Source organism: Neltuma alba, unplaced genomic scaffold (genome assembly GCF_004799145.2).
Source record: "Neltuma alba isolate B1F8T4 unplaced genomic scaffold, ASM479914v2 tig00010471_pilon, whole genome shotgun sequence".
Lineage (NCBI taxonomy): Eukaryota > Viridiplantae > Streptophyta > Magnoliopsida > Fabales > Fabaceae > Neltuma > Neltuma alba.
The window spans coordinates 267,420-282,437 of NW_021635359.1; the positions used below are offsets into that span (position 1 = coordinate 267,420).

The 15,018-nt window shown below is 34.3% G+C and overlaps 1 pseudogene; it reads right to left on the reverse strand.

Annotated features, from left to right (window-relative positions):
- Positions 1 to 2,192: 2,192 nt before the first annotated feature.
- Positions 2,193 to 10,135, reverse strand: LOC114756742 (beta-glucosidase 12-like; annotated as a pseudogene).
- Between the last annotated feature and the right edge of the window lie 4,883 nt (positions 10,136 to 15,018).

The following is a 15,018-nucleotide window of genomic DNA, read 5'->3' on the forward strand; positions in this document are numbered from 1 at the left end:
ACACATTATCGATAAACAAATAATAGATAACCTTATCGATAAACAATAAGCAAAAGTATATTCGGAGAAAACACATGCTATGTAGGTTGATCGAATAGGTGATCGATTAATGAGTGATCGATAAAGTAAAACAAGGAGATTTAATCCTGTAAATTCAAAGAACTGATTTATCGATCACGTTACGTGAAAAACAGGGTAGACATGTAAGAGCAATGATCGATCATATTATCGATAAATGACTGATCGATGAGGTGATCGAAAAAATGATTCAACATAAGTTAATGCAGTGGAGATAATAATCGATCATTTGATCGATAAATGTTTGATCGATCAATTGATCGATAAAAGATTTTGAATGAATGGTTTTGACAGAGCACTATATTGAGTAAGAAGACATGTAATATTTGAACAAGTTATCGATAAAGGTTTGATCGATTAAGTGATCAATTATTTCCCGCAACATCTTATATTAAGCGGCAATACCAATGATCGATTAGTTGATCAGTTGATCGATCAATCTAGCAAGTTATTGAGCAGACTAAATTATCTATCACGTGATCGATAAAACCTTGACAGTTATCGATTAGGTGATCGATAAACATATTCACCAATAACGTTATCCAAAAATCATTTATCCAACATGTTACTGATAAAACCTTAATAATATGTATGAAGATAAAAGAGAGGAATTGAGGAGATAGTACCAGTAACTCGATGAGTATGTAGTCGCTTGATCAGGCTCGAGTAACATATGATAATGGCTTTTCATTTCTTCATCTCTTCTAGAGCTTTTACTCAATAACATGTTTGAGTAGCATGTTGCTTGAGAACTTAATCATTCAGTGTAGAACTTCTGGTATTTGCCTCAATAAATTCGAAGTCTGATTCCAGCAAAACGAAGGTCAACTTTGGGTGATCATAAATCTTCCAATTCAACTCCAAATTTTGCAAATGACCTATCCCCAGAAAGCTCTTTGAGTCTACTTTCTAATGCAATAAGAATCACCCCAAAATTCGTTGTGGTTGCAAAGTTATCTTCATCACAATGACTAAAGGTCGGAATAAAGGCGTTAATCCTTACTGCAATCTTTCGAACTGCTTATCTCTCTCATATGAAACTCTTTGAAGGTGAATTTTGTGTCCATGAACCGTGTTCTGAGTCTAGTTTCATAGGAATCAAGTTTCATCTCAAACGGATTTGTGATTTGAGAGATATTGAAGAAATACCGAACCTATGTCAGAGCTGAACGAAGAACAGAGCATAACAGAGTATGTGTTTTTATCGATAACTTGATCCATAAATGGATGATCGATCAAGTGATCGATAATTGCCCATGAAAATCACCTCTGAAGCTTATTTTTCATATTTATATGAAGGGTGACTCAATATATGATGGTATAACTTTCCGGTTGTATATTTTAGCTTCCGACTGAGCCATCCAAACTTCTGATTGAGTATAGCAACATTTAACTTCAAATCTATGAACTTGAATCTTGATATTTTCATTTGATCTTGCAAGTTCTTCTTTTCTCAATCTCTCTTCTTCTTCTTCCTCTTGATCATTCTCGACAACTCAAAGTTCAACATAATAACTCTTTTCTTTTCTTGAGGAAACTACTCAAGATATTAAGTATGATAGTTAGTCAAAATATGAGATAAATAATTTATGTAAACTTTTTGCTCTATTATTTGACATCATCAAAACTAATCATATCTAACAGGATCTATGTGAGACAAATGTTAAAAGACATTGAAGACTTAAAGCAACAAAGCACTTCAAATCACTGTTCAACCCCACTTCTATTTTCATTTTCACTTTTACCAAAAACTCCTCCACAGTACCAAACAAGGCATAAGGGTTTTAATTGGCCAAAGATGGTTCTCAAAATGTCTCTATATCCTGATGAATGGCCTAGACATGAGATGTGTCACTTATTGTATTTCTAGTGTAAGGGGTCCATGCCTTTTTAGCCGATCTTTGTTGAACGACTTGCAATTGCTTTAGACTTGTGGTTGGTATAAATGTTTCTTCATATTTATCCAAAAAAGAAAAACATACTTCTTCATACAGTTTCATTTTCACTTGTCCTTGAAATAATCAACTTTTATTCCAACAAACTAAAACGAAGGCGAGATGTTGTCCATTTAATCGATAGATCTATAGGCCACTGCAAGTCAAAACACATCAAGAGAAAAGAAAAAAGGGGAATAATAATTGAGGAAAATGTATGTAACATCAACATATCATCATGATCATTATCATTGTATAAAATGTATTGACATGATTAACATGATAATCCACATCATTCTTTATTAGGAATGGCTTGCTACATCATCAGATTATTATTTTTGGAGGAAGTTCTTGAACCATTGAGCCGAGAGTTTGTAGTGTCTTTGATTGCCATGTTTATAATCCACATAGTTGATTCCAAAACGCACTGTGTATCCGTTGGCCCATTCAAAGTTATCCAATAATGACCACGCAAAGTATCCCTTCACGTTGACGCCACCCCTTGAGAGAGTGAAAAAAAAAACCCAAAAAAAAAGTAGGAGGGAAGAGAAAGAGAGAGATCTTATATTTAATGAGTAATTTAATAAAGGAAAAGGTATATCTAATTTTATACAAAAGTTTTGATGAGTAAACTTCATATATCAATATTTAAAAATATTTTATGTACATTTAAAATTTTAATGTTAATAGTATTAGGCTTAAAAAACGTGAAACTACACTTTACAGAGTTAAGGAACCAAAATAAAATATTAATGAAGTTAAAAAAAAAACTAAAAGTAGCGTAGTTTTATCTATAATAAATAGGAAGCGACTTACTTGATTGCCGATTGAATATAATAAAGATGGCGGAAATAGTAGTCAATCTTAAAGGTATCCATAAGGGCTTCTTCCAATGTTAATGTTGGATCATCAAACTCATCAATACCTGTGTTACAGATGTTTATGAAGGAAATCACAAGTGAAAGAAATTAATATTTATGATTCACTACTACTGCGAGAAAAATAAAAAGAAAATTAGTGAAAAGTGAAAACATGTTCATATATAATTGAGTACCATTTTCAGTAATGTAAATAAGAGGATTGTTTAGTCTTCACATAGAGCAACAAGTCTCTAATTCCTCCAGGATAAACATATAACCAATCAGAGGCAGCCTGCACATATATAAATAAGCGGACTGATTAACTTTCATTAGACAAATACTATACATGTTTATCAATCAGGCAAAAATATTGATGTTAGGAGTGAGATAGGACGATTAATTACGTACCCTTGGACCAATGGGTGTGCCATTCCGCTCAGCTACCACAGAATAATTAACACAGGTGAACATAATACATAGAGACATTGAAGTGAATGAATAAATTATCAGTCATTTTTATAAGATACAAATAATAAAATTATGCAGATTAACAAAATGCTTAAAATTGGTTAAAGATAATAAGGGTTAAGGTGCACCCAGCACCCCCAAGTATTTTGCCAGGTGCACCCAGTGGCCTAAAGTAATTTATGGTGCAATTTTGCCCTCAAAGTAATTAAAATAGTGCACCAGTATCCCATGCTAACAGATCTGTTACTTTGACCGTTAAATTGATGAGTCAGCACAAGTTTGACCAAAATAATCTGACATGGCATGTCTAATAAGCAGGTGATGTGGAATTTTTTCGAGGTTAAGGTGCATCTAGCACCCCCAAGTATTTTTCTAGGTGCACCCAGTGACCTAAAGTAATTTATGGTGCAATTTTGCCCTCAAAGTAATTAAAATGGTGCACAGGTATCCTATGCTAACAGATATGTTACTTTGACTGTGAAATTGATGAGTTAGCACAAGTTTGACCAAAATAATCTGACCTGGCATGTCTAATAAGCAGGTGACATGGCTTTTCTTGTTAATTCCATTGTTTTGTCTGAATATTACTCCTCTGGTCCTATTTATAAGACACTTCCAGCATGTTTCACACAGACCAAGGAAAACCTTAAATTTCATTAACTCTCATTTAAATTTTAATAACTTCTCAACTTTATCCCTATTTAATATACATTATACCTCATATAAACAAAGTCAATACAATAATAAATGAGGGGTAAAATTGTACATTCATACAAAAAATTTCTCTCAGTGCCTTATAAAGAGGACCAAAAAATATCTTCTCTCTCTACCCCATAAATAGGACCAGAGGAATATCTCTGAAAAAATTTCTTACTCTGAAAAAAATTCCACATCACCTACTTATTAGACATGCCAGGTCAGATTATTTTGGTCAAACTTATGGTGACTCATCAATTTCACAGTCAAAGTAACAGATCTGTTAGCATAAGATACCGGTGCACCATTTTAATTACTTTGAGGGCAAAATTGCACCATAAATTACTTTAGGCCACTGGGTGCACCTGGAAAAATACTTGGGGGTGCTGGATGCACCTTAACCCCGAAAAAATTCTACATCACCTGCTTATTAGACATGCCACGTCAGATTATTTTGGTCAAACTTATGCTGACTCATCAATTTAACGGTCAAAGTAACAGATCTGTTAGCATGGAATACCGGTGCACCATTTTAATTACTTTGAGGGCAAAATTGCACTATAAATTACTTTAGGCCACTGGATGCACCTTAACCCAAGATAATAAATATGGTCATAAATAAAATTACACTACAAAATAGATATTATATTTAGAATCAGAGGTAGTACAAATTAGTTTTCAAAAATACCATTATTTATGAGGAGAGAACAAATGAATGGGAATTAATGTAATGAGAGTAGCCGATAGTCAAGAGGGACAAAAACGAAAAATGATAGTAGCACGAATATCAGACATGCTAGTAGCGTCTCTTATAAATAGTAGCATGACATTCCTAGAAAAATTCTCTTATATGTAGGAGAGTGTGTGTATATTATATGTATAAAAGTTAGTTAATTACTTGTAAGATTTGCATGAGCATCAGTTTGGTAGGATGGTCTGGAACTGCGGAGTGAAGGCGAATGGGCAGCATAATTAGCAGTATAGTAATTAAGGCCCAGAAAATCGAAAGAGCCTTTAAGAAGCTTCGATTCTTCGCTTGAGAATTTTGGCAATCGGTTTCCCACGAGTGCTCGCATTTTCCTTGGGTAATTCCCTTTACTCAATGGGCCCATGAACCTGCATTATTAACCAACAAAAATTAAAATAAGGCTAAATTTTAAATACTAAAGATGATATTAGCTCTTATGCCGATTATTATGTACATACCATCCAAACATGAAATCAATGGCTCGTGAAGCGGCATTATGATCGGGTTTACTATCTGAAAAGGGCACGAACCAGTGAGACACCAGTGTTATTCCTATCACACCCTTCTGAGATGCCTGCATTTATATGTCATCATCAAACACATGTACAAACGTTTGCATAGAAAACTTGAGAAAGAAGGTATAATGTACGTGAAACTAGTAATATGGTATGAATTATAGGTGTAATATAATATTACCTCGTTTTTAATATAAAAGCTAATTGATGGGGATTATATTTGATTCTAAATATAAGATCTCAATTTATTTTGTCTCTCAAATTCATAATTTTTTCCAAAATATCCGTATTAGTTGTAAAGATCCCCATAAAGGGGTAGCATACTAGTATCAATGCATATAATTAAATATGGTACTTTAGGAAAACTAGTACACATTTATTACAGATAACAAATATAACTAATTTTTATAATATCTGTAAATTAATTATCTAACTTGTATATTAAGTACCGAAGGTAGTAAGAGATATGATTTATTACTTCTTGTGGTTGTTGTGTGTGTAATTTAATTGACTAAGATGACCTGAAACTTGGACTTGTAGATTTGGACGGCAGATGCGTGAGCAAGAAGCAAATGATGACCAACTAAGTAAGGCTCGACGGAGGAATCGCCACCAGTGCAATTAGGGTTGACCCAAGCAGAGCACCGACCCGGTGCTAAACTGCCCGTTGCATACCCATCATTGCTATAACTCTCCATGGCTCATTCAACGTTATCCAATGCTTAACTCTGTCCCCAAACTCCTTGAAGCATAATTCCACATAGTCTCCATAGTCTTTCCTGAAAGCGCACACGCAATATATATATGTGTGTGTGTGTGTGTGTGTGTGTGTATCATTCATTACACAACGATAAATATAGTCCCTCCGGTTCATAATGTAAGTTTTGAATAACTGAATTGCGTATCTCTAAACCTATATTTGGTATGAGAAAATTAGAGGGGAGAAAAAATTTTAATGCTTGATTTAAAAAATTGGAGAAGTAGGGTTGTAAAGTTTTAATAAATAGAAGATACAAGATAAAAGAGTTAACTAGTCAAAAGTTTTTAACCCTACTTCTCTAATTTTTTAAATTGAGCTTATTAAAATTCCCCCCCCCCCCTCTCTTTCCATCCATTTCCCTCATATGAAATGGATCATGTTGGTTAAAATCAGTTAAAAAAATAAACATGTAAAATGTAACTTATTTTCCTAAAACACCTTTATTTTTTTGAAAGGTTGAGTGGGAGAGGGAATGATAGGAAAAAATATGATAAAGATATATAATTAATTAGGGGTAAAAATGAAAAAAATACATTAAATGATCAGATAAATTCAAATTAAAACTTATAAAAAATAAGACCCATTCAAAGATTTGAAACTTACATTTTGAATGAAAGGAAGTAATTTGTTATGATATTATTGTGTTTAATTAATTATTTCTCACTTACACAATATCAGGGCTTAAGAAACCCCCATACTTATCCTCCAGAGCTTGTGGCAGATCCCAGTGGAAAAGAGTCACAAAAGGTTTTAGACCTGTCCATGGTCGTCAATTTTAATTTTCTGGTATGAATTTAAAGAAAAACATGTATAATTAAAACTAATTAGGCTTGGATAGTGACCGTTAGCCAATAGCTCGTCGATGAGGTTGTTGTAATATTTGATTCCCTCTCGGTTTATACCTCCACTTAGCTTTCCCTCTGGAAATGTTTATGGTTTATAAATACTAAAATTAAAAAATAAAAATAAAAAATAACTCGACCTCCTCGGAAAATTAAATTTCAACGAAGTATACAAGTCATATTGACAAAAATTCATGATCTGAAACTCACTTGGCAGTATTCTCGACCAAGATATAGAAAATCTGTAAGCATCTAAATTCATATACTTCATGATTCCAACATCTTCCTATATAAAATATAAACAAAAAATTAATATTGTATAAAAAATTATGGGGCAAAACTACAAAATTAAACTGATCGATGATGTAGGTTTTCATTATTTTATTTGGGAACTAATCCCATTGCATGCATGTGACAACGTTACTGATGAGACATCGTGGTCCCAATAAATAATAATAATAAAATGAAGTAAACTTATTGCGTTTAATAAATAAAATTATTCTAAAAGTCCAAATTTTCATGTTTCGTTTTCAACCTTTTTCAAATTATACATAGTCGCCCTCATAGCTCCGATCCGTTATTTTTTCTGCACACCAGTGAACAAAACACGCGTATTTATATTCTCGCAACTTACTGATTTACTCGACACTTAAAGTTTACTGTGATATTTAAATTTAAAGGTTATTATCTGTCAGTAAATTGTGAAAGAGTACAATAAAATCAATTATAAAAGTACAAAGTTTAATATGGCCCTTCCGATGAGCTTACTGATTTGGCTGACACGATGGGGCTTCATTTGTTTTGTCGGCTTCTTCGTTTGTTTCTTATTTATGTTTTGGGGCTCAGTGACTCTCTTACTGCCAAAAGGGCAACCATGGGCCCACAGTAAATATCCCATGAGATTGTTTCTTATAACTTTTAGAGTTCCAACTCACCAAATCATGTCTATGAAAGATTACGGGTCCATTTAGTACCGGGGAACTCATTAAAATTTTTTCTCCTTTCCATTTCTCGCATAACAAACATAGGGTTAGCAAGGACGTTTAGTATCATTGAGCTACAAGGCTTTGATGAATCCAATTATTTTGAGGCTTTGTTGGGGGCTGATAACTAATTCGTTTTCGTTATTTCTATCTATAAATTTCATCCAAATGTTTAATATTCTTTGAACATCATTTGAACACTAATTATTATTACTATACTTAGTCCTGCAGAAACACTTGATTGTCAGGTTAAAATTAAAGTTTTCAATTGGTCAGTTGAATAGAATTTCTACAAGTTCTTGCTTCTTATTAAAGAAATTTTTTTTTACAATAACCGTTTTCTATAATAATATATGCAAACTGTTGGACCAAAAAGTCGTTGGATTAATCTTGAAAATTAAATTAAATTTCTAATGAAGATATTAATCATTAAATGTGTGTACTGTTTTGTTAAAAACTTGTAATTTATTTGAATTTTATTTGCAATAAAGCTTATTGGCAAGTCCATATCGAGTTAGTTTTTGCTCTCTCCATTGCTAAATATAGTATTTAGTTGTCCAAATCATGGAGACTAAGAAAGTTTTCTTGTGTGTAAATGTTTTTTTTTTCATTTTCAAAATCTATTATCCCTAATTATATGTTTTTCCTTTTTTCTAAAAGTCCTACTTCATTTAGATCATAAAATCATTTCTTTAATTTTGGATTGCAAAATAATCATTACATAGAGGTATAAGGGAAAAGATATTATAAAACATCCTAAAATTTTAACAAGGTATTATAAAGCAGGAACAAAGATTTTTTAAAAATGGCATTAAAGAAGTACTTGATTATGTTCCCCAAGCACTCTTTCTTTCCGCTCCATAGCGAATAAAGTTTATAAAAACATACTATCTTCTGTTGGCAAAAAAAGAACTGTTTTTCCAAGACGTTACATGGCTGAAAACATCTAATTAGTTAATTTCATCGTCTAGAAACTAAATATAACATCTATTGTTTAGTTTGTAGTGCACTGCAAACTAGATTTAGAACTGAAGGTAGTAATTAAATGATTAAATAATAACGACAACATCTAATAATTAATTATTGTATATGCATTTTTTAAGATGGATCCGTCTATGCATTGACCTCTAAATTTTTTGACCAATCAAAATATGGCGTTTCGTATTGATTGAAAATAAACATATAGAATCATATTTGTAGAGGATTGGAAGAAGATTTTTTGATTCTATTTATAAGTCATATCATTAAAGTCTTTACATAAATATACAATTTTATTTTTCATTTATTATTATGAGATTTTTTACTTAGGGTAGAGTGTTTGTTTGGTGTGTGTGTGTGTAATGCACAGACAAACAAAAATGATTTCAGTTGTGTACATGTGTGTCTCTAACTGGTGTTTTGAGTGGGATGTGAAACTTGTGTGTGATTCATCGAGCTGTGTGATTCACGTATATAAGGTAATTTAATATGATTCATGTAACTAGAGTTAAAGGGCTGAGAAATCTATAACATTTATAAAGTTAACATTTATATAAAAGCAAATATAAAGTTACTTATAATATATTCCTAAGTTATGATCAATAATAAAAGTCACCTCAAAATCAATATACTACGAAAAAACAAGAATTTTTTTTTTCTGCTTTTGGTTTTTGATGAAGATCAGATTGAGTCATGGAAATGGAGTGTGTAAGAGTGAAATTTCTTACAATAGTGTTTTAATTGGTGTATTTCCCTCTACCAAGTAAGAGTAGTGGAGTTTGTATGTCAGTGCTTCCTTTAATATTTTTTCCACTTCCAAGAATAGACACACACAAGCCGATATATGAGATTAATATTTAAAAAGACAGAAAGAGACCTGGGTATTTGTGAGTAAAGGTATCCCATATGCTGGGTCCTCTTCCATCTTCATTTGCTGCACCTTCATACTGCATGCATGATCACACACACACACATATTTATGTATGTATTAATGAAGCAAAATGATTTTTATAATCTCAGAATCCGTACAGTGCACGCGCGTTTCAGATCTAATTGGCCATACCTATAGAAAGAAGGAAACGGATGATTAAACCAACCTGGTAAGATGCGGATGCGGTGCCGAAAAGGAATCCGGACGGAAAACTGCTTCGATTCAGAGAGGAAACATCGAGAATCGGCGAGCTTGTGGCTTCGCCGGCGCTCCAAGTAGCTGCGGCGGCTACGGTCAGGGCAAAGTGGAGCAGAAGTGACTTCTTCTTCAAAACCATCTTCTTCGTCGTGTTCCTTTGTGCGTCTTCACATGTCAATTGAACCAACGCCGCATATATTCTGATATTTATACCCAAAACAAGACCCACCACTCAAAGCAGAATTATTCCCATCTTTTCATATTCCCCACTTTGCCCTTCTATCCATTTCTCGTCCCATTTGTATCCACTGCCCCATGTGATTGCATAACAGTTTATAAGTCGGCTAAATTAATTTGGAAAAAACAGTAATATAATACTTTAAATAAAGCAATTTATTTAATTTTTGTAATTTCACCAATTAATTAACTGAGTCTTGCATAAGGACATGAGGTGATATTTAATTAAGTGACAAAACATACAAGTATTAATTTAAAAATTGATGAAAGTACAGATACCGGCAAAATGATTTTTTTTCCTTATATCGTTTCCATTTTTGTTGGGATACACTTCCTCTGCATACCACGGTTCCAGCACTTACGGAACCGGATCCTCTCATTGTCCCTTTTCTCAGAATCCTTCAGTATCTTTTAATCCTATCCATCCATATGATCCAACAGTTAAAAATACACCACATCATCAAAACATTAAAAGTGAATAATCACCGTCCATTATCAACAAATCATGACCGCACTTTATGAGTTGCGTGGTGGGAAAATTCCAGCAATTTGCTGGCGCGGTTGTGCAATCTCCGTCCATAAGTTTCAAAGCCATTATTTCTCTTATTCTGCTGCTCCACCTACATATTCATGGAGACTCCTTATTTCAGCTGATTGCTTCTTCAGTTTGCAAGATTACTTTGGGGGCTATTCATTTTTCATTCGTAAGAGGCAAGGTAAAATAAGAGTAGCTTTTTTTTTTTAATAAAAAAAAAGATGGTAGCTTTTTATGTTCTTAGACAATATGACAAATCTTCATTGTCACATATTCACTGTTTAGTATTTGTTGCGATATCATACTGTTTATTTAATCTTCTATCTACTAATGATTCTGCAAAATGTATCTTGTTTGTTACGTGATATAATTGGAATTTAAACAAAAAAAAAATTTATGAAATTTTCTCCATTTAAAGTTGGGTTTTTTTATTAAGTTCATAAAATATACCATATAGCCCTTGTAACATCCTGAGTTTTATCGGGTTTTAAACACCTCTTTTGGTTGACTTTGAGGATAGATTAGTGATTTAAATGTTGATCTTGGTGTTTGGGTTGGAATTGAGGTTTGTTGGAGGAATAGGTGAACGTACCCCTCTCAGGGTATGTTCGCCTTCACTTCGCCGTGGCGAACCGAGAGTTTCAGGGGGGAGTGTCTTCTCGGGGAGGTTTGGCCGCGGCGAAGTCTTGGAGACGCCGCGGTAAAGTTGTTCAGGTGAGAGAGGTTTCCCTCTCGGGAAGGTCTCGCCGCGGCGAAGATTTTCTGGGCGAGCGAGAGTTTCCTCTCGAGAAGCTTTTGCCGCGGTGAAGTCGAGTTTTCAGGTGAGTAATCCCTCTCGGGATTAGTTCGTCGCAATGAAGTTATGGGTTCACCGCGGCGAAGGAGTCCGAATCTATATAGTCACGGGAGGGGTTCAGTTGTGCGAAAATTAGAAAAATCTGACGTAGAGAGAGAGGCTCTGCTAGGGTTTCGGTATTTTGGCTTGGAGGGGGCATTTCTAAGGATCCATTACCTCAAGTAAGTGATTTTAACCTCTAATCTACTTTCTTTCTTGGAATTTTTGAGGATTTATGGTGGAACCCTAGAGTTTTCTAGGTTGTGATGGAATTGAGGTTTTTGACCGATTGATTTGAGTTTAATTGATTGCTTTGGGTTAGTCTAAGTTTTTAATCGGTGTAGTTTTCTTGGATTTGAAGAACTTTGAGTTTTTGAAGTTAGGGTTTATGGAAATGGGAGGTTTGTGATTGAGGATGATAATGTAGAGGTTGATTTTGAGTTTTGTGAATTGAGTTATGTTAAGGAGGGTTAAATTGGATGTTTAATTGGTTTAGATTGTTGTTAAGACTTCAATTGTTCAAATGGGATGTTTGGAGGTTGAATTCCTATAGTGGGTCCTTAAGGTTTGAACTCTAATTGATGCTTAAAAAGGGGATTTGATGTTTAATGGACTTTTATGACTTTGGAGTGTTGTTTTGATGGTTATACCCTTTGACTTGGGTAGAGTTTTGGTTGGAGCTAGGAATTTTGTGTCCTCAAGTGTTGTTTTGGCCACATTATTAGTTTGAAAGCTAATAATGATGGTTGTGTGTTTGTGTGCTTGTGTAGACCGGTTGTGAGCCTTGTTGGTGCACGGACCGTATTGTTGGTTGTTATTCCTTGCTCAGGCGAGAGGTAACCACTTTCCAATCCTTAGTACCTGCTTCTGTGGTATTCTGAGTAGATTTATGTTTTGTGCTCCGAGTAACAATTATATTCAAAGTGTATGTTGTATATATAAAAAGGAAAACCGTCTTGTGGGGTTTCGATTGATGATGAATGAATCTTAGAATTGTGAAAGATATGCCACTGAAAGAAGTTAATTATGAAATGTTCAATTACTATTTGATTATGGTTTGAGCATGATGCATGAATTGGGAATTGGTGAGAATTTTTGATAGTTACTACCACGTGGTAAGGCCTCCATTAATGCATGATGGTTGGCTCAGTACGTCCCCCAGAGTGAAGGATAGGCCTTTTATGGCTCCTTACGTCCCCCATAGTGAGGGATAGGCCGGGTTTGGCTCTTAAAAATCCCCCAAAGTGAGGGATATGGTTGATGGGAATTGTATCATTGCACTTGCATGAATTGTTGTGGCTATCATTTATAATATTACTTGTGAAATGCCCCACTTGACACCTCACGAGTACCTATTTAGTAGTACCTTGAATTGGAAAGGTTGGTTATTGGGACGTTTGTCTCACCCCGTGGTTTACAATGTTTTCAGGTGAAGGTTCTAGGCGTGTGCCTTCGGAAAGAGACGCAGAGGCTTGAGCTTGGTTAGCTTTAGGCCTCTAGCCTTTGTTTATGTATGACCAGTTGTATATTGTCACACCTTACTTATATAGTACCTTAGCATTCATTTAGAACCATTCCAAACCACTTTGGATGGTCTTAAACTTAAAAATTTCAATTTGGATGTTAATTTTCGGGAAATTACTGTTCACTGTCCAGTTTTCAGATTACAGGTCCAACTTTGAAAAATCATAACTAATTCTAGAAAAATCGTATGGAGGTGTTCCAAAATTCTACGGAAAGCTCTTTCAATGCTCTTTAAGGGAAAAATACTCAACTGAACTCATCCTCATGGAAAACGTACAGTTTATTGGATTAAGATTACTATCCGTTTGGTAAAATCTGGACTTTCCAGATTCTGCGCCTTAACTTTGAAAATTCATATCTCTTCGTATACACATCCAAATGAGGTGATTTACCACTCATTTTGAAGCTTGGGATGTGCACTATAGGTATACCAAATCTCGTGATTTAACTCATTCATTTGGTAGGTCAAACTGAAGCTCAAAACTAACTGCTTCAGGACCTACGTTTTATCCTTTAATATCTCCTTACTTTAATTCTTTTTATTTCTTTGACATACATAGCATGGGCTTAATCTTTCTCATTCATACTCATATACTTTCATTCATGCCATAAACATACTAAGCATATACATTGAAGTAATGGCATTCAGAACATAATTTACAGCATAGGAGAATTATACATTGAATATTAATATCATTCATTTGCCTTAATAATTCTCCACTTCTTCTCCTTGCTTCTCATGCCATTAGTGCCCATCATTGATTGACCTAAATGGTTGGTTAGGAAGGGGGTGAGATTCGGGGGAATCTCAGTAGCAAACAATACCATATTAATCATGCTAAATGGATGCTCATGCACTACACGCAACTTGTTTATTCTCTTGTTAATTAGTGACATACTAGCATGCTCAAAGCTAACTTCTTGATGCATGGCCATGGAGACATAATCTACTCATCATGAATAGCAATCACAGCAGCTAAAACATGTCACAATAACATTCAATAACATGTACACGGCAACACACAAGCATACAACATCAAGCAATGACAATAGGTAAGTTTACTACCTTGCACCTCAAGCCTTCCTCTTACTTTTCCTTTGACTCCCTTGACTTTCCAACCATGTTAGCTTTCGGTCAACATCATCAAACATCCTCTTGGATGTTCCAAAGGTCCTAAACATAGTCATAATGATCATACAATCTATTAGGACCACTAGATTACATAAAGTTCAAAGCTAGCTCTCTTGAACCTCAACCCTTTCTCTTAGTCTTAGGGTTTTCTCTCTAGCTTTTCTAACATAAATCTTATCATTTTACATCCTTATGATCTATTTCCTGTCAATTAGGACCACTTTAGATGGCTTTAGATTCAAGAATACCAAATCTGGAAATTTTGGTTCGCGGTACTGTTCACGCAGAATCTCCAGAATTTTTGCTCAACTTTGAAAATTCATAATTAAATCTAGAAAACTCCAAATTGAGTGCTTCCAATTCTCACTGAAAGCTAATTAAGTTAAATTTAAAGGAAAAATAGTTTCAGGAACCAATTCTACGCTGAACAGTACCAGAATTGTACGGAACTCGACACCCTTCCAAAAGCTTAACACTGTTTCCAGATTTCAAACCCTAACTTTGAAAAATCACCATAAATCGTACACATATCCAAATGAAGTGTTCTACCCATGGATTTAAAGCTCACAGAGTGTACTACAAGCATACCAAATTTCAGAATCAGATTTGAACAGTAACTAATTCGAAATAGGTATCAAATCAGATGCTACAGCCACCACATACCTTGATCTTGAAGCTTGAACTTTGTTCCTTCTTCTTGGCCTTCACCCCTACGTTTTTCTCTCTAAATTTTGGCAGAGTTTCCCCTCTTAAACTCATGTTGG